Source organism: Bos taurus, chromosome 7 (genome assembly GCF_002263795.3).
Source record: "Bos taurus isolate L1 Dominette 01449 registration number 42190680 breed Hereford chromosome 7, ARS-UCD2.0, whole genome shotgun sequence".
NCBI classification, from domain to species: domain Eukaryota; kingdom Metazoa; phylum Chordata; class Mammalia; order Artiodactyla; family Bovidae; genus Bos; species Bos taurus.
In genome coordinates, this window is record NC_037334.1 from 24,948,206 (window position 1) to 24,972,307 (window position 24,102).

General features: G+C 38.6%; 1 long non-coding RNA gene across 1 annotated transcript; it reads left to right on the forward strand.

Moving 5' to 3' along the window:
- The first annotated feature begins 219 nt into the window (after positions 1-219).
- LOC132345722 (uncharacterized) lies at positions 220-23,488 on the forward strand. The gene is made up of 4 exons (XR_009495217.1): positions 220-567; positions 14,232-14,353; positions 20,381-20,499; positions 22,600-23,488. It is a non-coding gene; the product is annotated as an uncharacterized lncRNA (long non-coding RNA).
- The last annotated feature ends 614 nt before the right edge of the window (positions 23,489-24,102 follow it).

Here is a 24,102-nt window from a genome sequence, read left to right on the forward strand (position 1 = left end):
CCTAAAATGTTTAAAAGAAAAATAACAGTCAAGATGATGATCCTTTTTGAGGAAAAAATATCCCATTATCTTTATTAATCTACTCATTCAACAAATATCTGTGGGTTGAACACCTACAATGTCTCTAAGAGGCACTGTTAACATGCTTAGGATTCAACAATGAAAAAAGAGATAAAGATCTCCACCTGCATGGGGCTTATATGCTGGCATGGAGAGAAAGGTATTAATAAGATGATAAATTAGTAAAATACCTGATATAATAGAAATTAATAAGTGCATTGGGGAAAAGAAAAAAAGCAAACCAAAGTAAGAGATATCAAGAGTGAAAGAACTGTATGTATGAAATCTTCATACTCATCAACTATTTTCCCATCACACCAGAATTTTTAAGATATTTTCAGCACAAAACAGATGCTAAGAATGCATTATCCATAGGTGACCTCTGACCCAAGACTTGTGACACAATAAACATTCCTTTAAATTGCAAAGTCCCTTGGAATTCCAATTGAATTACCTCTCACTGAGTTCTTCATATCCTATGTATCATGTGAAATGGTCATAAGAACAGTAAGTTCAAAAATTACTGAATATCTATAACTTCTGTTTTTCTGTGAGTCTTTTTCACACAAACAGTTGAGTTAAAATTTTAGTATCATTGGAGAAGGAAATGGCAACCCACTCCAGTATTCTTGCCTAGGAAATCCCATGGACAGAGGAGTCTGGAGAGCTATAGTCCATGGGATCGCAAACAGTCAGACACGACTTAGTTACTGAACAACAACAACACAGTTATCTATTTATACATTTATACTTTTATAAATTTCTAAGGCCTATGTGTATATATATGTCCACAGTCCCCCTTTTTTTTTCATTTTACAATTTAAAAACTCTGAGGGCAGACATGTTTTCTTATAATCCATTTAGTTACTAAACCTGAGACAACCTGAATTTATTTGCTGGCGAAATAAAGACCGTTTTTTGTCCACCCCCACCCCCAAAAAATTTAGTATCATTTATTTCTCTGCTCAAAAAGTAAGGGAAATCATAAGACACTATCCAGTGCAAGGTTAAAGGGAAAAGATGAACCTGGCATTGGATAATACCTTATGATTATGACTTATAATGACATGAGTATAAGTTTTCTGATTTATGATTATGACTTATGACACATTAGTCAATTCTGGCAAATTTAGAATATCAGTAGATAGCCTCTAAGTCCATCCATGTTGTTCAAATGGCAAGATTCAGTTCTTTTTTATGGCTTAGTAATATGACACTTCATGGGAAACAGATGGGGAAACAGTGGAAACAGTGTCAGACTTTATTTTTGGGGGGCTCCAAAATCACTGCAGATGGGACTGCAGCCATGAAATTAAAAGACGCTTACTCCTTGGAAGAAAAGTTATGACCAACCTAGATAGCATATTGAAAAGCAGAGACATTACTTTGCCAACAAAGGTCCGTCTAGTCAAGGCTATGGTTTTTCCTGTGGTCATGTATGGATGTGAGAGTTGGACTGTGAAGAAAGCTGAGCACTGAAGAAATGATGCTTTTGAACTGTGGTGTTGGAGAAGACTCTTGAGATCCCTTGGACTGCAAGGAGATCCAACCAGTCCATTCTAAAGGAGATCAGTCCTGGGTGTTTTTTGGAAGGAAGGATGCTAGGGCTGAAATTCCAGTACTTTGGCCACCTCATGCGAAGAGTTGACTCATTGGAAAAGACTCTGATGCTGGGAGGGATTGGGGGCAGGAGGAGAAGGGGACGACAGAGGATGAGATGGCTGGATGGCATCACTGACTCGATGGATGTGAGTCTGGGTGAACTCCGGGAGCTGGTGATGGACAGGGAGGCCTGGCGTGCTGCGATTCATGGGGTGGCAAAGAGTCTGACACGACTGAGCGACTCAACTAAATATGGCATTGCATATATAAACACCATATTTTATCAATTCATCCGCTGATGGATGCTTAGGTTGCTTCCATATCTTAGCAACTGCAAATAATGTTGCTATGAACATTGAGGTGCCTCTATCTTAAATGCTTTCTTTGGATAACTATCCAGGAGTAAAACAACTGGCTCATATGGATCATATTTTTAATATTTTGAGGAAACCCCATACTGTTTTCCATACAAGTTTCACCAATTTACATTTGAATCATCAGTGCAACCCTTTCTCAACATTCTCATAAACCCTTGTCTTTTTGATAATAGCCATTCTAACAAGTATGAGAGGGTATTTCCTTGTGGCTTTGACTTGCATTTCCTCAATATTTAATGATGCCTGTTGGCTTTTTGTATGACTTCTTTGGAAAAATGTCTATTTGGGTATGATGCTCAGGTTTTAAATCAATTTTTTTTATGTTGAGTTTTAAGAGTTCTTTGTATATTTTGGATAATAGCCTCTTAACAAATATATCATTTGGAAGTATCTTCTTGCATTGACTTTTCAAGTCTAAGTTATAAAGACTAAGTAAGCTTAATAAAATTAAATGTTTCTAATTATTTAATAATAGAAACATTTGGGAGAAGAAAAAAAATCATGATTTTATTAGATAAGACACAAAGGATTTTAAGCTAGAGGTGTGTGTGTGTGTGTGTGTGTGTGTGTGTGTGTGTGTGTGTGTGTTAGTCTCTCAGTTGTGTCAGTCTCTTCATGACTTCATAGTCTATAACCTTCCAGGTTCCTCTGTCCAGGGAATTCTCCTGACAAGAATGCTGGAGTGGATTTCCATTCCCTTCCTCAGGGGATCTTCCTGACTCAGAGATCAAACTCGGGTCTCCCACACTGCAGGCAGATTCTTTACCACCTGAGTCACCGAGAGGCTTGGCATCTCGTCAGATAAACAGCTGAAAATGTCACCTCTTCCCCCTTTACATCCACACCTCCAACTCTATCCACTCCAGATCTTTATATATTTTTGGCTTTAACTTTGCCTTCTTTTCCACTTAGATATAATAATCAAATAGGACAGTTATGAGGATGAACAGGTGATCAAAGTAGAAGACAATGGAGTGTAACAGGGCAGAAAGTTCTGTGCAGCTATGAAACTTAGGGTCTGCCTTTTGGAGTGAGGATCAAAATGATATCATTCTTGAGAACTTAGTCACAGGAATACATGTTCACCACACTATGTCACTTTTAACTTCACAGTAAATGCATGTGAGATTAACTTGTCAACTCAAGTTAAAAATATGTGTTTTGGTGTTTTTTTTTTTGCCAAAATCATGAGTTTTAATTATCTTTATATTTAAGAATTTCTTAAAACAAACAAACAAACAAAAACATGATACACTCTTGGCCAAACAGCAAAGGCCTTCATTGTCTTGTACATGAAGTACAGAAGGTTTAAGTCTACTATATCCTCTACATCCTGTGTCCAGATTAGCAAGGAATTCCAGACGTACAATATTAGTTCTTTGGAATTGTACAGGGCAGGAAACTGAGGATAGAAACAAGAATTGAATTTGACTGAGTAAAGACAGTAAGAAATGTGGTGCTCTCCTTTTGTATCTCCCGAAACTAGAGATGTCTGTTAAGAGAAAGGCACAATCTTGGCTCAGATACAGGTTCTGGGTAGTTTTGGAAGTGAAGCGAAGTGAAGTGAGTCACTCAACCATGCCCAACTCTTTGTGACCCCATGGACTTTACAGTCCATGGCATTCTCCAGGCCAGAATACTGGAATGGGTAGCCTTTCCTTTCTCCAGGGGATCTTCCCAACCCAGGGATTGAATCCAGGTCTCTTGCACTGCAGACAGATTCTTTACCAGCTGAGCCACAAGGGAAGCCCAAGAATACTGGAGTGAGTAGCCTATCCCTTCTCCAGCAGATCTTCCCGACCCAGGAATCGAACCAGGGGTCTCCTGCATTGCAGGTGTATTTTTTACCAACTGAGCTATTAGGGAAGCCCTTCCCAGCATCAGGATCTTCTCCAGTGAGTTGTCTCTTTGTATCAGATGGCCAAAGTATTGGAGCTTCAGCTTCAGCATCAGTCCTTCCAGTGAATATTCAGAGTCGATTTCCTTTAGGATTGACCGGTTGGATCTCCTTACAGTCCAAGGGACTCTCAAGAGTCTTCTCCATCACCACCACAGTTCAGAAGCATCAATTTTTTGGCATTCAGTCTTCTTTGTGGTCCAACTCTCACATCTGTACTTGACTACTAGAAAAACCATAGGTAGCTTTGGGTACCACTGCAAATGGAATCAGTTGCACCTCTCTCACTGTTTCCATGGCAACTTGTACCTTTATAGAGTCATTCTGTTGTGCCTCATGGCTAGTTCTTCTTGACCCTTCTACTAAAGCGTACTCAGCTTGAGCTCAAAGGAGTCAAAATTGAGAGGGAGATACACACATGTGTAGCCTCCCCACATTACCATCATGGTACTTATCAGAATCGTACTTTTTTTAAAATCAAGGATGAATGTACATCCCCACATCATAATTGCCAAAAGTTGTAGTTTACCTTGTGGTTCCCTTTTGGTGGTGTCTATTTTATGAGTTTTCTATGTAAATTTCATGTATCTTAAATTCCATATATCCATCATTATAATACCACATATATGGTGGTTCAGTGGGTAAAGAATCTGCCTGCAATGGAGGAGACACGGGTTCGATCCCTGGATTGGGAAGATCCCCTGGAGGAGGGCATGGAAACCCTCTCCAATATTCTTGCCTGAAAAATCCCATGGACAGAGGAGCCTGGTGGGCTACAGTCCATGGAGACGCACAGAGTTGGACACAAATGAATGATTAAGGACACACATAATACCAAACAGAGTATTTTCACAGCTCTGAAAATCCTCTGGTGCCAGAATGAAGACTATTTCTGGGATATCTGCACCCACCCAGTACCACAGCTTTCTCCAGGCAGCTCTTTACAGTTTTAGGAGAGATTAAATGTGTTTTCTGACGGAAAGAAGGAGGTAGAACAATATGTGTGTGCGCATCAATATATTTGCTCTATAGGGGCATTTAATGAAAACTATTTTATTTTGTTCTTCTCACTTCTATGCTCTATGCTTGCACACTGAGCTTGGGCCATTCTGGGGTTCTTTGGGGATCTTGGCTTTCACCTCCATTTTGGTTTCCTTATTGTCTGTCTGTATCACTAGCAGACTTCCACGTATGTACTTTCAGATTTGCAGAAAATCGTTACTAAATCTCCATGATCAGCTATAATTTTCTTCACTTTCAAAACTTCATTCATTGTTGTGTTCCTTTATTATCTCAGGAAGGAGAGAGAAAGGCATCTGAGCATGAGTGAGCACCAAGGAACTCCCTTTTAAATCATAACTTCCTTCTGCTGATCTCAGGCTAGCCTGGGAGCCTCACGTTTCCACAGTTTCTTTCCTGTTGACCCACCCACGGTCAGTGTTTTCACACGCAGCGGTTTCTTGATGGTAGCAGAGAGAGGGTCAGATTCTTGGTTTCACACTTGGCCCTGAAACTATCTGATGCACTGCTTCAGGAGAGTTGCTTCCAGCAAGTGCCTGAGCCACGACACAATCAAGATTATTACCATTGTCTACCTTGCAGAGAGACCTGAGAGTGACTTCATGCGTTTTCAGTGCCAAAGCATTTCTAAAATGGTCTTCAGATTTTAAAAGAACCTTCTCTGTTGTAAAACCCATAAGCAGACACAGGAAAATGCCAGCAAGCAGAGGTAAACTGAGCACATTCCAATGTTCCATCAACACATCTTGAAAATTCTTCATCCTCACTGGTGAGTGATTCCTGAACAACATCCAGAATGCTAGGCTTACGGGCCAGCAAGGAAGAAAAACAGCAATATAACTTTCTAAATCCTGCCCCTTGGTAGAACTTATCTTCAGTGTTGATTTCATTATGATTTCTTTTTTTCTACCTCTCTGACTAAATGAGAACTTGATGAATCATTGCATAATTAAATAATCATGAAACAGCGGGATGTATACCCTGGGCATTCTCAATGGGTGGGATGTGTTTTCACTTCATTTGGTTCAGAGAGGAAAGGTGACTCAAAAGGGAAATTTTTTCTTCTCCATACATTTTTTTTTTTAAAAAAAAAAAACACATGCTACATGTGTAAGAAACGAGTTGCCAGCCCAGGTTCGATGCACGATACTGGATGCTTGGGGCTAGTGCACTGGGACGACCCAGAGGGATGGTATGGGGAGGGAGGAGGGAGGAGGGTTCAGGATGGGGAACACATGTATACCTGTGGCGGATTCATTTTGATATTTGGCAAAACTAATACAACTATGTAAAGTTTAAAAATAAAATAAAATTAAAAAAAAATAAAAATTGAAATGTAAAAAAAAAAACATGCTACAGACATAGAGAGAAATAAAGGGTTTACTCCACGAACATCAACATATACCTTAATTTTTTTAAGTGTTTAGAAACAATTAACAAAAAAAGTCCAACCTTTAAACATCCCTTTATGTCTTTCCAGGATTTGGAATAACTAAATGAATCATTTCCTTCCACGTCTGGTCTCTGTCTCTGGCAGAGAAACCAAAGGACTATTATGGGAGGGCTTGGTTATTGTCTTTGTTATTAGTCTCAGAAAATTAGTCAAAAAGCCAAAATACACTGATTTAATTCCCATGAGGATATGGGACACATGTCCTCACAGACATACACACAGACACACACACACGATCTAAAACTTTTTGTATTTTTTCAGTAGTTAATAATTTTAGGTAAAAAGCCCAGAATCCTATTATTCTTCATAAAATAGTTTTTAAGCACTGGAAAGTGTACAGACAGGGTGCTCAAACCATTCTTGTCCCTTTTCCCTTCATGTGTCTCTCACTTCCATGACCAATGCATTGTGGGGTTCAGGTATTAAGAACCATGAAGGTAAACCGTGCGATGTGTCTGTGATTGGAGTCTCTGCCCTCTACATATGTTACCATCCACACTAATATGACCTTACCCGCAATGTCTGTCCTTTTAAGCCTTCAGAGTTCAGCTTATTTCAATGTTCAGAGAGGCTTACTATGGCCATCTGCAAACTTAAATAATACATGAGACCATATCTGACGTGAATTCTGAAAAGGCCCTGCTCTTTTCATGCTACTTCATCTGGAGACGTGCCTGCTTGGTTTTAAAAATTATCTTTGTGGCAGTTATTTATAACAAATGTCTTCCCTTTCTCCACTTTGAGTTTTAAGAGCTATTATGGGTAGAAATTTGTTGATTTCTGAAGACAAATTACCAGCACTGCTTCCTCACACTGCCCTCATTTCCCTTCTATTAAACTAGTTTATAAAACCGTGTGTTTCCCTGGTAGCTTACTTTTACCAAAACCATTTAAATTCTTTACTGATTAATAAGAAGCAGGACCAGAAATTAGCAACATGAGGATAGAAATTACAAAATCGTCTGGTTCTAAAATTTTCCCTACAAAATAGAATAAAAGGGTATATATATATATTTTTTTAATTAAAGGGAGACTTAGGAATGGCACTAAGGTGTAAGATCAGCAGGATGAATGAGTCTGATGTACCCTGACTCCATGGATCAAAAAGGCCTGAATTTCTTGTCATATTTTCGGTTGAAAAAATTCCTGATATACATGTAGTCCAACAGGGGAGCAAGTTGCCAAGATAGCTCTTTTCTTTAGAAGAATAGAAACTCCTTTTTACCTTTGGTGGTTTAGAAGTGGTTCTTCTTTCTTGGATAAAAGACCACAGAGACTTTATCCTATATGTAAACTTGGTCTGCAAATTTCTGCTAGTTCTTGTAAAAACTAGAAAAGTTATTTTCGCGGGCATTCTGCTAAAATCACTCCAAAATAATTGTATCATTGGTTCACGAATTGGTCCCCCAATAGGGAGGGCAAGGAGACACCTATCCAGATTGGTAGGTGGCTGTTCTAATAAGCAACTTAGGAAGCTTGCTTGTGCAACCGCTAACCCACCAGGATCTTTCAAGTTTCTATAAAGACCTTACCTGGTTTCCCCTGGAGGGTCTCCCCATCTTACTCTCTCATGGTTACCTCCTAGTGACAGGGCCCCCTACAGGACCAGCGGGTGCAAGATTTCCTAGCTTCAGCTCTCTGATCCACTCAACTGGTGGTCACATCCTCCTCAATGGCCTCCTCCAGTGCACTTGCTATTTGTGCTAAGCTGACTTGTTAGAAACCTGTATTTCCAAGATTTCTATCAGAGCACATCTCGTTCTGACAACTGTGAATGGTTTCTGTGATCTGCCTGATTGTACATCCGTGGTCCTTGGCAGAAAGGCAGCTTTGTCCATCATACACATGCCCCATATGAAATTATTCCAGACATGTTTACTGTCTACACATTCAATGAATATAGTTTATTTTAGTAACAGAGGTCCAGAAAGGGAGCAAGGAAGAAGGGTTTTGATCTGGGTCCCGCACCTGTAGGTGAAAGCTAGGATGACACCTCACCTCCCTAAATTTGTTTCCTCCACAGTAAAATACAAGTACTGACTCAATACCTTCTCTTTCTTAGTTTAAATACCATGGAAGTTTTTCATCACAAAGGGTAAAATGTGTCCTCCTTGGTACATATGACTGAGTGCTAAAATATAATCCCTTTAAGCCCCACTACTGATGTCATACGAATTCTTAAGCGTTATTACCAGAGTATCTGTTCTACCTCATGGTGGCTGGAACTCCCTCTTCCCAAGATGTCTAGTTACTTCTGGACTTCTTTTCCACTAAGGCCTGTGGTCCAACAGTGTATCTTTTGGAAGGAGAGAAATTACATTAAGTATTTACCTTCACTTCAGAAACCATTGCCTATGAATATTTTGGGCTATCAAATTTGGCCTATAATTTGAAGACTTTCCTTTTCATTCTTTCAAGCAATTTATTTTAAGTTTAAAAAATTACATCAACTGATCAGATTTGTAAAAAAAAAAAAACCCACACATCACACTGACTGACAATTTGAGACTATTCCCAACATCAAGATGGCAAAACCAATACAATATTGTAAAGTAATTAGCCTCCAATTAAAATAAATTAAAAAAAGAAAATGAATCCTATCTGACAATAAAATAAAAGTGAAACAAAAAATAAAAATAAAAAAAAATAAAATTTCAAAAAAAAGATGTCAGGTGAAAAAAAAAAATTCCAGAGTGGTAAATCCTATTAATTTTAAGTACTTGTTAAATAGTGGAAATATTTGTGTTTGTATGTAATTGTTTTCATCTAGATACTGGCTTTAATTAAATAATTCTCAAATTTCAGGACAAGATGGAAGTTCACTTATTTCCAATAAAGGCAATCTTTACAGTAGTTCAGGTTAGAGACCCAGGAACATTGCCATTCAACAAGAGGCAAAACTGTCAAGAGCAAAAAGGAAAGTGTTTCTACTCATACAAAACCTATGTCTTTAGCTGATTCAATTAACTTCTCAAACCCTCAGTTTTCACATCTGTCAAGTGGGGATATTATTAAATTCCATTCATACATAATTATTGAGGGGATGAAATGTGAGCTGAGAACAATCAGACATGTGTTACACTCTATAAAAATCCAAGGGCTGTAGTTAAAGCATACAGTTAAGATCTGGGATGAGAATCAGTGACATAGTTTTGATCCCATTTAAGGCAAATCATCTACCCATCTGGGCCTCAGATTCATCATCTATAAAAGAGAGAGCTACATTCAACAATGTAATTTTTCTATCAACGATGGAATCTTATGACTGAACAACTGCAAGCTGGGTAAACTTATCTGATAAATGTGTGAGGCTGGGGGAAATGAGTGAAATGAGTCTCACACAGCCTGCCAAAGGCAGAACTTAATCCAGTGGGCCAACCAACATGCTAGGCTCTCAATTAAAAACATATTTAAAAACTTGTTAAAAGGGGCTTTCTCTTCCATTGCTCTTTCATCAATAAAACTTCATAATAAAGCAAACAAAACTCTTTGAGGAATAAGAAACACAAAGTACATCAATCTGTGATGAGTTTACAAAACCAATCTCTAGTGTTTCATTACCCAGTACAGCTGTTTTCTTGCTTTTTCATCCCAGCACATTTTTTCAACATGATACGTATGTCTCCACTGTCCTGTGTCTCCATGACACAAGACAATAAACACAATTTGGCACAATAATTTAAACAGTCCATGCAAAACCCACTACTTGAAAGTAACCTCTATTTTTATAGCAAATTACAGTAAATATGGGGATGTTTATATGTCTGTGTGTGTGTGTGTGTATATATATATATATATGCACACACATATTATTTACTCGTGAATTTATAAAAATTTATATAAATTCATATTCATCTGTTTAATTTGCTTTAAGAAACTCTTAAGGGAAAACAGCACAAACATTTACTCAGAGACACATTTTAGCATCTATGATTAGGATGGTATTTTTATGACTAACAGATTAACAAAATACTAAGTAATATCTAAGGTCAAGGTGCTTTCACAGGGCGAAAGAAAACTATCAGGGATTCTGATTTCTGGGCAAACCCCGTAAGGCCCTGACAAATGAACTCCTGCTAACATTTAACATCCTTCCTGAATTGCATTTAGTGGATGAAAAGTTCTGTGCTAACCTCCCAGGAGGAAGTAGAACATCTACTTCTATCTGAGAACTTAATGTCAGCAGCTAAGAAAGGTAAATTTGAGAGCATATCACTGAGCACTTGGCGGCCCTAGTACCAGAGGACGACAGACATGGACAAGTCCCTAAACAGAGGAGTCAGGAAGCGGAGGTAAGGGGCCACTCACAATTCGAGTCTACTTCACGATTTAATCCCATGTTAGGTCATGACCATGTGGTTCGATTCTGGGTCAGGAAGATCTATCTGCTGGAGAAGAGATACCCACTCCACTACCCACTCCAGTATTCTTGGGCTTCCCTTGTGGCTCAGCTGGTAAAGAATCGGCCTGCAATGTGGGAGACCTGGGCTCCATCCCTGGGTTGCGAAGATCCCCTGGAGAAGGGAAAGGCTACTCACTACAGTATCCTGGCCTGGAGAATTCCATGGACTGTATAGTCCACAGGGTCGCAAAAAGTTGGACACGACTGAGCCACTTTCACTTTCTCACTTTCATGCTTTAAGTGTCACCACTTAAGGAGATTTCAGATACATATTTTAAATTGTCAACTAAAGATAATTTGCGTACATATATTTAGGAATCTTTCCACACTGAGAGATTTTAACTTTTGTGTATTCATCTTGATGCAGAATACAAAGAAAATTTTCTTTGCTACTGAAAAGCCAAAAATTCTCTTTTGCAGTAATACTTCCAATTGAAAGACATTTTCAGAGAATAATATAACAGTCCCTCAGGTTAGTATTTGTCAAACAAAGGTATTTGGAAGCCTATTAAGTCTGAAAGATGTTTCCCCTTGAGCATGGAGAGGTCAAGTTTGATTTGACAAAGACATAACTAGGAAGTCCTACAAAGAACACAACTGTTGATGCTGAAGGTGACCTTGCCATTTCAATTCAGTCTGAATTAGATTCAGGAAAAAACAGAAACAACCCTCTGCAGGTAGACCTTCAAGAAATGTTCAGCATAAAATTGTGCAGAAGACTTAGAACGCCTTCTATTACTACTTCTACTACAGTAATGGGATACCAGAGAGTTAGGCTAAGAAGCTAAGTTTCTTTGGAGACAATTTGACAGCCTTACTGGGATATAAGCTTCAAGCTCCCTGGCACTTACTCTGTGTTTCCCAGTATGTGGCTACTGCCATCAGAACCACTGGAGACAACTTAATAAAAAAAAAAAAAAAAAAAAAGCAAAGGCCTGGCCCAGGCACAGACTTACTAAATCACAATTTGTTGGTCAGGGGTCTGAAAATACGATTTATATTAAGCTCCCCAGGTCATTCTGATGTACAAAGAGATTAAGAGCTACCACTCAGTTTTAACAGATACTTAGGAAGGATCACCTATTCCTGCATAATCCCATTTCTTCCTCCTCACTATAGCTAAGATATAGGATATATTGAAAATGGCAACAAGGTTAGATACAACTCAGGACTATGCAATGATCCAGGGGTATCAGTGGTGAAAAAAAATGTCTCCATAGCTTCTTCATTCATTTTCTCCTTCTTGAAATTCTCAAAACTCTTCATTGTCAGAAGTTTGGGAAAATGCGGGGAGTTGCCCGTGAGACCGGGGTCCTTTGTCCAAAGGACACAGCTCTGGGAGCTGCCTCAGTCCTTGAGGGTTTGCTTGCAAACACAGCTCTCTGTCCCGCCACCCCAGAGATTAGGCGCTTATTTACTGCAGGCACCTGGAGTTCTGTGCAAACTTCTCACGCACAGAGAAATGTTATCTGGTGTAAGAAATAATAACAGGGTGCCATTCCCATGCTCTCAAGATTTCTTGTGACTGTTTGTAAGATGTATAGGTCAACCAAGAAAAAACGTCAACTGTCTTGTCTTTCTCATGCTTTTCTGTATAAATATGAGATGCTGAATAAAGTTGGTGTCAGACTGCGTCCCTTCGTGGAGACGTGTCTGAACCTCTCGATCCCATCTTTGTTGTAGTCTCTTGCTTTAGTTTCTTAGCCCCGCCGTGCACGTTCTCGGGACCTGATCGACTTTGCCGGCTGGCACCAGCAGGAAAATGATGTTTAGAAAGTCTAATATCAGCTTGACAATGATGCTTGGTAATAAAGTTAATATATAGTCATACTCTTATATTCAGCTAAGGCCTCTGTGGCCCAATTCAATATACAACATCTCAAAACACTTAAGACAGCAGAAAGCTGTTTAAAGTATATGAACCTGGAGATCCAACCAGTTCATTCTAAAGGAGATCAGCCCTGGGTGTTCTTTGGAAGGAATGATGCTGAAGCTCAAACTCCAGTACTTTGGCCACCTCATGCGAAGAGTTCACTCACTGGAAAAGACTCTGATGCTGGGAGGGATTGGGGGCAGGAGGAGAAGGGGACGACAGAGGATAAGATGGCTGGATGGCATCACTGACTCGATGGACGTGAGTTTGAGTGAACTCCGCGAGTTGGTGATGGGACAGGGAGGCCTGGCGTGCTGCAATTCATGGGGTTGCAAAGAGTCAGACACGACTGAGTGACTGAAGTGAACTGAAGATACTTAAAAAGAACAAACATTCACCTTTTAACTAGAATAAATCAGGTAACCTATATTTCTGATAAAGTATATTCACTGGAGAAGTATATAAACAAAATATATTTTGTAAAAACTAAAAAACTAACTATAAAAGCAAATTTATTAAATAGCCTCAACTAGAATGTAAATTCTAGAAGCAGAAAATTTTGCTTTAGTCTTTGCTGTATATACAGTTCTTTGACTAGGTTCTAGCACTCAAATTGGCTATTTAGTATTTAATATGGTTGAAAAGAAAATGGTAACTATTGATATTTTCACAAATATCCATCTATGTCTCTTTTCCCATAAGCAACAAATATCCATTTATTTATGTATCCCTCACTGTTTCACTCCCTAGAACTTACTAGAAATTAAAGGACATGTCTATACATATATTTTTTAATTTACCATCTACCCTCTGAAAATGTAATTGTAGGTAACTTTTGTACATAATTATGTAATTTGTATGTAATTGTATGTAATTTTTGCTAATTACATACAAAGCTGTACCAGATTGTCTGTGTGTGTGCTTGCTTTTCCAAGTACTGTGCACAGTAGTAACTCCCTATTTTCACTTACATTTTTATGGTGATTTTTCATGCTGTGATAATTTGCATTCTTTTTTGGTAAACACCTGGCAATTTCCTATTTGCCCATATTCCTAATATGAAAGAAACAGCTGCCAGTTTAAATAACTGCTAATAAGTCTCTACATTAAAAAGTGTTAAGTTCTTTTCAAGTATATGTTGCAGAATTTTCCCAAGTTGATGTTTGCTTTTTAATACTACAGAGTTTTGTCCAACATAAGATTTCACTTATTTTGTGGTCACATTTTTTGGTATTTTACAATTTTTATCAATGCTGAGATAAGCTTAATCAAACATGCCTATCTGCTCATTAGGTATAGGGGATCATTAAAGTTCAATTTGGTGAAGTGGTCTTTAGTTTGGAAAATGTGACCTGACTTACGGTATCAACTTGAATAAATGAATAAAGTTATGCTGTAACTTCTAAATTATGAGAAATCTGTGAAGAGTTGGTCATGTGTTGAGTTGATAATTAACAAAAGAAGTACAAGTGATAAGCGTGCATATTTGGAATACTTTTTACAATGTGGTCCTTAAATAATCTTATCATCATTCTCTCTTCCTGAAGATTGAAAGGTACGCTTCGAAAATAATCATTCATCCTCTGGCCTTAGTGGGCATCTTTTCGAGCTTCCCTTGTTGATGGATATCCTCAGCCTCTGATTCTGACACAATGGGTGACCTTTCCATGTAAGCCCACACTTCTTTGTCTTTTAACTTCCAAGTATGCTTCCTTGAGAGACCACAAACAGTGTAATTAGAGGTTATAGCTATAACCTTACATTTCCCTGAACTTAGCAGCTACCCTTGACTGTCCTCGTTTTAGGAATGGCAGTAAAATCGGTTATCATAAGAATGCAACTGAATTCAGTTCAATTTTCTTTTTAAAGTACAAAAGAATTATCTCTGTGTTGCTCTGAAAATGACCTAGAAAAAGGTCCAATTCAGGATAGTGAAAATTCAGTTAGGTTTTAATATTAATATTTAGGTGAAATAATGCATGTAAGTGAATAATTTGTTATAAAATTTGAACAACTATCTCAGAATATTACTTCTAAATTTCATATAAAGTTGGTTTTTAATAATCTGAGCTCACAGAAATCACTAGAAATCACTGGGAAGAAATGCACCACTGTATCATGACTTTGTCCAAAGCTTTTAATCTGGTTAAATTTACCATGTTTCCTAGCATTCCCTAAACTGATGCGGTGGCTACTTCAATCTTTTTAAAAAGGAGCATTTCTGAATGGCTAAACTTAAAGCAGCAGGAATTATGGATAAGTCTCACTTTTGAATTCTTAGATTAATTAGAAATTCCCTCATGAATAGACAAGAGCCTTAAGGTACGGTAATTTCAAAACCGTACCCTCAGAATCCTTCTGCCACGTAGAACATACACATTCATACAAACCAATGTTGAAAAGTTAAAATCTGCAGAGAGGAGGATGGCTAGAGACAGAACACAAACAGAAGAAAGAAAAATGAGCTCTGCTGGCCCTGTTTCAGTCAGATGTTTGACTATTTACAATAAAGGGAAGTAAAAAGGTCAGAAAGCACCACCAAATACCGACAATTAGGTCTGCAAAACTCTGAGCAGAGCCTCAGAGCTTTCCTGAAGTCACTCTGTGTCTCCTCCCCACGACTGCCTCATCCAGGCCTCACTGCTTCCACAGGGCAGAGGGAAGCACAGAATCCAAATATTCCAATTACGCATTTATACCGAACACAGACAAGTAGTGTAAAATCCTATTGGGAGTTTGTATCAAATACTTTACACTTCTTACTGCTAAATAGAGTAGGCACACCAATTACAAATGATTTTCTGATTTATAAATTTGCATTTTGCTAAAACAGTAATGAGCCCTCATTTTTCATACCTCCGATCAGCTTTTCTGTATGTGAGGCCACCAGCTCTTTGAGCTTTGGTTACCAAATAAACAATATCCCCTCAAAGCTCTGAGGGAAAATCAACAGCCTTGATCTGGCCTCGTTAGGAAGACATGAAAGCCCACTGAACGCATCACTGGCGAGGAGATGAGTCTGCATTTTGGTATCTCATCCATAAATGAAATTGGATGAGTTCATTTCTAAGGTTGCATGTACTGAAAACTTCTTTAATTTCTAATTAAGCATTCACTATTTCTCAGTGTATTTCACCATGTAAGTTTATAACAATCCCATTAAAAAATGCATGCCTTTCCACAAACAAGAAAAGAACAGAGAGCCAGGGGGAAAATAGAAACCTGTTATTAAAACAGACTCTGAACGGAATGTTGAAAATGCTGGATCTCCTTCCACTTGAGCAATTACCCTTTTCTTCAAATGGTATCTAGATTACATGATCCATTTGTATAAAATGAAAGCTGGGATACCATCATAATTTAAGCCCCAGAAGAGCAGGGACTTCACTTTTCTGTAAATGAAGACTTATATGGAAGATAAATAATGAACATGAAGAGATGAGTGGCTCTGGACGAAGCCGTGTTAAGAGCCTTATTCCCACATCATACCCCAAGGGGGCGCCATACAGCTTCCAATTCAGGTGTTCGCTGACTAGGCTCTAAGCGTGCTTGCCCTGAGGCATAGATGTTTTCAGTCCTCTGAGCAGTCAAGCACTTCAGTATGTTGCCTCTCCTGGACTGATTTTACTGGTTTACCCTGAAGTACTTTAGAAATGTTAGTTTTTATTTGTACTGTGATAGAAAGATTGAAAACCACTTAGCACATAACAAACTAGCCAGTTAAACTTGAGCAACAGGTGTGACCTGTTGCCGCTGACAGAACCTCAGTATGGATCTTAAAGTACATGTGATTGTAGGACCAGCCACCTGAACTTGCCAGCCAGCCTGCCCCACAAGGCCGAATAAACTGAAGTGCTCAATTCAATTGCTTACTTTTCCCAGGGAGGTAAAAAAACAAAACAACAACAAAAAAACCCTTAATTTTCACAGAACATCATTTGGCTTATTGGAGTACTTCTGGTTCTTTTTGATAAGAAAGGTAGCTACTTTTCTATTTTGTGACTGGAAGGCATGCAACTAGTTCATTAAGGGGGGTGGCGGTGGAAACACCATAATTTGGGTAGAAGTAATAGAAACTGGAGACAAGGTCTTTGATACACACCACTTGAGCTGGGTATCTTTCATCAGAAGACCTGCCCTGTCAGATCAGACTTTCAGAAGTTTCAGATTAGACTATTCAGAGTTGAGACTGTGCTAAGTACTTTACAAACATTATATGAAGTTCTCATAAGTAAAATATATATATAATTTTAGACACTGAAAAAATTGGAGTTCACAGGACTAAGTGACAAAATTCAATTTATTCCAGGTGACCTCTAAGTCATAACATATAAGACACCTGGTTGGTTGATCCATTCCAATTGCTTACTGTGGGCCTCCAACTAAAAGTGCATACACATACCCTTCCCCATCAGAATTCTAAGCTCTGGGAAAGTACAGTAAATGTAGATGCAAGGTCCCCAGATGACTTTGCTGTGTAGACTGATAACCAAAGTAAAGAGCTGCATGTTTACCAACTAGGGCAGACTAATTCTTAAGTCCATCTTCAAGCATTCATGCATGTTCAGATGCTCGATCATGATCAATTCTGCATGATCCCATGGACTGTAGCCCGCCAAGCTCCTCTGTCCATGGGATTTCCCAGGCTAAGAATACTGGAGTGAGTTATTATTTCCTCTCCCAGAGGATCTTCCGACCCAGAGATCAAACCCACATCTCTTGAGTCTCCTGCATTGCAGGTGGATTCTTTACCAAGAATGGCAGCTTAATATTAATAATCAGAATCAGACCTAGTTATAACAGCTAACAGTTTTGGAAGCAGGCAGAATTCTCCCACTTTCTTTTTCAATATTATCATCAGATGACTCCATACAAGAAAGATGTATTGGGTGAAGAGAGTTTCCTAGAATTTCAAAATTAAAAACAAACTGAGTGACAGGAGTTATTTTTCCCCCACTCTGGAGGCATATTAGATTCACTATGGGACAATTTTTAAAAATAATGATTCTAGGATTTTAATCAGAGATCAGTTAAATCAGAATTTCCAATGACAGGCCTGAATATCAGTATCATTTTAAACTCCCTGATGATTTTAATGCAGAGCTATGATTTAAGAACCCCTGTCCTTAAGGCTTTAGAGTGAAGTTCAACCTGTCATCTGACTATTAGGCAATGCTCCTCTAACTTTAGCCTGCATAGAACCACCTGGGAATTCTGGTAAATCACAGATTATGTTCTGGTAGTACCAGCATGAGACGTGAGAGCCTCTATTTCCCATACGTATGATGGTGACGATTTGAGGGGCTCATTGAGTAGCGAAGTCTTAGAGCACTTGGTTCTCAAACTTGGCTGCACATGTACCAGGCCTACCTGTCCCATTTTATTTACTTATATTGCCTACCCCATCCCATGGGCAATCAGGTTTGAGCACTCTGGGTTACGAAATGCCTACTGCATGCTGACTCCAGGTCACCTGGCACAACTCGCAGCACCCGAGCAGAGTTGTCTTGAATCAATACATAAAACAAGTAATTGGCCTACTCAACTGTGCTGGTGTATTGTGAGCTGTCCTTCCCCATGGCTGGTATTTAGGAATATTCAAAGCCACAAAGTGAAGTGGGAGAGCCCATTAAAATAGGGTTCATTCATTCTAACTCCCAGCTGCAGATTCTTAACCTGTCAGTGTAAGGATAATAGGAATAACCTGACAAGGTTATGAGTATTAGTTAAGTCACAGCATCTATCTAAGTACCTGGCTTTTATTGGGCTTCCCTGGTAGCTCAGTTGGTAAAGAATCCACCCGCAATGCAGGAGACCTAGGTTCGATCCCTGGGTTGGGATAGGCCCCCCTGGAGAAGGGAAAGGCTACCCACTCCAGTATGCTGGCCTGGAGAAGTCCATGACTGTATAGTCCATGGGGTCCCAAAGAGTTGGACATGACTGAATGACTGTTACTTCACTTTTCAAGCTGCTATTCTTACCCATTTTGTAGCTATGCCTTCACAGGTGTGGGGCATGCCCAGTGCAAAGTTGGGCAGCTCTTTTTAGACAGCTAGACTAAGCTCCTTCCAGGGACAATGAAGCTTGGAGTAAAACGCCCTAACTTGTTAAAGGCCAGAAAATATTACAAGTATTAAACCAAACCGTAATATATATCATGACATATTACAATGCAATTATATCTTTTGGACTTCTCTGGTGGCTCAGTGGTAAAGAGACAATGCAGGAGACACGGGTTTGATCCTGGTCCAGGAAGATCCCCTGGAGAAGGAAATGGCAACCCATTCCAGTATCCTTGCCTGGGAAATCCCATGGACAGAGGGGCCTGGCAGGCTACAGTCCATGGGGTTGCAAAAAGTTGGACACGACTTAGTGACTGAGCAACAACAACAATTTTATCTATTAAACCAAACCAACCAACCCAAAGCCAAAGAAACAAATCGTACCAGAAAGAATGAAAATAAAAAGGCTGGAGGCTCTGGACTTAAATCCCATCTGGGGAGAATTAGTCTTCCAGCATTCCCTAGTTGTGTTCAGGACTTCATCTCTGTACTAACCACCCTGTGTGGCCTGTTTATTCTCTCACTAAACTGCATTCCTTCAGAACAACAGCTCTCTCTTCTCGGGACATTCCCCCACAGGGAGGCTTTCACAGGGTAGGTATTCAATAAAGCAGTACCGAAAGAACAGATAAAATAAACCCATATGTACTCACTCCAGAAAACTCTTGGTAGCCACGGTTTGCTTGCATTCTATTTCTTACGTGTTAAAATACTTCAAAACCTATTGGCTGGTCAATCAGTGACAGAAAAGGTTTCACCAGATGCTGTTAATATAAATAAACCCTATGCACCGGAACGTTTTTCCACATTCCAAGTAGCCAAAAACTCAATTGTACAGAGTTTTGTGTACAATTTACATTTTAACAGTGATTGTATGATTAATTTTTCCAGAACTATTTTGCTATTTTGCAAGTTAAGGTGGATTCAAATCATTTAACATCATCCCAAGAATCACTTATAAATTTAGTAGCTCTTCCAATAGAGTAGAATTTTTCAAGGGGTCAAGAGTAGATGCTTAACCTATTTTTCAGAAGTTTCAACCATCCAAGCTGATCTTAATACTCTTCAGCAAAACTTGTGAATTCACAGAATCTACTCCAATATCTAAAATAAAAATCTATGCAGTGTTTCACAAAACTGAGCGACAAGCTCTCATTCATTTGTTCTTTTTTAAAAAAATTCTCAACCAATGCATTCAATCTAAAGTCTCTAAGCTGGTCCAGACATCCCATAAAGATGATCTTTTTTTTTTTATGAATGCCCTATGCCTTATTACAATCACTGGATTTCTCTTTTATGTTTGTCAAAGAAAAAGAAAACGAGGTTAACATTTAATGGTCATGCCTTTATAATTGTGTTTGCATTTTCTAAGATGTGTCCTTTAAAATTATAAAGGGCATCCTTGACTGAACCAATACCATGATTCAACTTCTCTCCTAAGAATCCATTTAACACTTGAGGGCAATCAACCATACTGTGTTTCTGTGGCTTGGATTTGTAAAACTTCTGAGGCTCCTTTAGGCAACCTGGTCAGTCTTATTTTAAATGAAGGTTTCCAGGAAAGTATAACACTAACATCTAGATGAAAGGGTAGATGTTTTTGGTTATCTCATCCAACTTCATTTCCTATACAGGAGAACCTAGAGTTGTCTCAGAAAGGCTTGTGGAAAGCTGCCACAGAGAGCGAAGACAAGGACCACAGCCCCATCCCACCACCCTCTCCACTAAATCCATCACACCTGTCTGCTGGGAGGTAGGTACACCCTCCTTGGAGCGCTTGTACTCCTCCAGGTCTGGCTGGCTGTGCCACATCTTCAAGGCACCCAGACGGCTTCTCAGCCTTGTTTGTGCAGCCAGTAACCTCGACTAATGAGGCTTAACAGCTCTTTTTGGACAAAGAGCAGGCTTGCTTACTGTCTGCTATAAAAGTTCAGTGTAAATCCACTGAGTGCATGGAATTCATCTGGCACCTCCTGCATCACCTCGGGGGACTGAGGCGCAAAGAGAACCAAAGCAAGTATGCTACTGATTACACTGGTCTGTCTCTGAGCCAGGAATGCCATGTCTTCTGGAGCATCCGTGAAATAGGAGCACTCTTATTTACTAGCTTTTAAGAAGTGTACAATCAAATCCCAAGCTTGACACTAATTTTAGCTTGAAAATTCAAGTTTACAGTTATTATAGCAAATTATTTAATTAGATTTATTCAGAACATCTGAGATTGGTCAATATAGAAAGAAAATAAGGGTTTGACAGTATATATGCATTCCCATTCCTCTAAAAAGTTTTATGCTAATTTTGGCCCTAATCATGTCACCAAAGACTTTTTTCTCAAAGCTAACTAAAATATTCAGGTATTTATGAGGCAGATTTCGTTTTAGCTAAGTACAGTCATTTTGTAAGTAAAATATGCAGAAAGTAGTATGTCAAAGTAATATTCACCACAGATATATTAAGCTTCTATTTATCTCTGAAAAATCTGAATACAGAGGTTGAGTGAGTTGACAAAATTTCTAAGGAAATTACTTTTTTGAATGCACAGCTAAATCAATTTAGTTAATATTTAAAGGAAGATTAAAGAGAGCAAGATGGTTGGCATATAATGGAACTCTTCTCTTTCTCAATGAACTCTCTAAAGAAATAAATATTTTAAAATATTTAGTCTTCAACAAAAGCCATTTATAGCAAACAGCATAGATAAAGTTGTCCATATACATTAAAACAACATCAATAACTTGGGAATAAAGAATTCCCATTTGCACCCATGCTTCCTGCATCACCATGACTTGCTCAGAGAGGCTTCCCTAGCATGACACCTGGCTCTCAGACTACAAGAGGGAATAGTTATGTAGTAGTTACATAGTAACTTACGTAGTAAGTAGTAGTTACGACACTTGAAGCAGTTACTAAAATCTGCATTTTAAAGTCTCAGCCTTCTCACTTCCAACCAAACTGGATGACCTTGGGCAAGTTACTTATTCAGTTAGTTCTTCAGTTACATCATCGGGTTGTTAATGAGGAATGAGTTAACAGATATTGACGATGTAGATACCTGGCACATTTCCTAGTATGATGGACACTCAAATGTTAAATGTGATTCACTTTAAAAATCTGAAGTATAGAATGCAGACCCTTACCCATGGTGTAGTTCCGTCCAATCTCTTCATCATACACATAAGACACTTGCCCCAAGTGTTAAACCTTTTAAGAATGAAGCTGGGTCTGCCATTTCAAAGCTTTCCATTATACAACATACTATTATGTAAATATCCAAATACATGTGTTTATGCCTTTATGTTTTAAATGTGTTCTCCAGTATTTAAAGGAAATCCTCCATTCTTCTCTTTCCTGCCAACATGTCCAACCTTTTTTAATATGGAAAGAAAGATATATGATAGACACACACAGAGAACATTACATCTAAACCATGCTGTCTATCTGCAGGAATGAATTGTTGAAATCCAACATGGACCTCATAGGACAAAGAATATTTAAGTTTTGCCAAATTCCCCAAAAGCAAAAAAGCACTTACTGTATATGAACGGTATAACCAAAAAGATGCTAACATTTGAGTAACAGCTAACAGTTTACACCTGCCTTCTTTGTATGTTTCTGTATTCTTTCCAAGATCTTAATTTCTTGGAAAAATCCTCACATTTCCAACACTTACAAAGCATTCCACATTTTTAGTTGGGGCTGCCAAACAGGCTATTTTGTGAAAGCACAATATGCATTTTCCAGAAGCCCAATTCAAAGCCACATGTATCCAAAATACATTAACAATGAGTATTTGTGTATTAACCATAGGTTCTGAGACACATCACTTTTCATTTCTTCCATTTACTGTCTCAAGTGGGAGGAACAATTTAACAAGAAAACAGCTGCGAAAACAATGAACAAATCTGAAGCCAAGGGACTTTTACAGCTGAGTAGTGAAATATACTGTGCAACTAACAATTATATCAAGAAATGAAGCCTCATATATGACAGGTATGCTCTAAGAAATATGCACTATTTTCTGCAATGAAAAATACAAAAAGCTAACCATACAATGGAAAATGTTATATAATTAACACAACGGACATACACTTTCCCTCCCACCCCACTATTCTGGAAACAAACTAATAGAAGCTAATGGGAATGTAGAGATTTATATTTATTCTCTTGAAATTCCCACTTAGATCCTTCCTCTTTTTCCTTCATATAAACATGATTGCAAATCAAACAAACGCAAAAACAACAAAAAAACAAGTATATTAGTGTTCTACTGCTGGATAACAAAATATGCCTAATTTAGCAGCTTAAAACAAGAGAAGCTTATTAACTCACAGTTCTGTAGGAGTCCTGGCACAGCATGGGAGCCATCTCTGAGACTCAGAGTCTCACTAGGCAGAAATCAAGATGTAGGGGTCTTGGCTGCATTCTTACTTGGGGTCTGAGGAAAAACTTGCTTGCAAATTCACTCAGTTTGTTTGCTAAACTGGGTCCTTGTGCTTGTACAACAGAGGTCCCCGATTCCTTCCTGGTCTCCCCAGTCCTTGGCTTTGTAATCAGCAATAGAGAATCTCCCTCCACTGGAATCCCTCTCACATGCTAAATCGCTTTTGCCAGGAACAGTCCAACCCCTTTTACAAGCTCACCTGATTCAATCAAGAACACAAAGGCAGTCTCCCTACCTTAAGGTGAACTGATTTGAAACCTTAATTACTTGAGCAAGCTCTTTATAGCTGAACAGAGATTAATTAGTATTCACCTGTCAGGGAGAAGGTGTATATACAACCAGAGTGGGAACCTTGAGGTTCGGTTCAAAATTCTGTTTCCTACAACATGCAAATCAGGACAATAATAATCTCTTCAGTAGGAATTAACAGGTTATTTTACTTGAACATCATTTGGGACTTTAATAAAAGTCAATTTTTGTTAAGATGTCTGCTATTTAGGCTTAAAAGATAAAGAAAAGCAATAAGAATTCTAAAAGCCAATTGCAATTATTTTATAAATCCATTTCCATCATATCAAAGTAATTGATATAGCTCATCATGATATGGTGATTTTTCAGTTATTTTTAATCAGGAGTTGTTTAGTTGTTGAGTCGTGCCTGACTCTGTGACCCATGGACCAAGGCTCCTCTGTCCATGGGGTTTCCCAACAAGAAAGACTGGAATGAGTTGCCATTTCCTACTCTGGGGGAATCTTCCTGACCCAGGGATCGAACTTGCATCTCGTGCATTGGCAGATGGATTCTTTACCACAGAGCCACCTTAAACAGTGAAAATAAAGCTCCATGGAGGATTAAGTGACATTAAGGATTTCAGAATATGAGTTTGTAGTTATTTGATGATGAATATAATGAAAA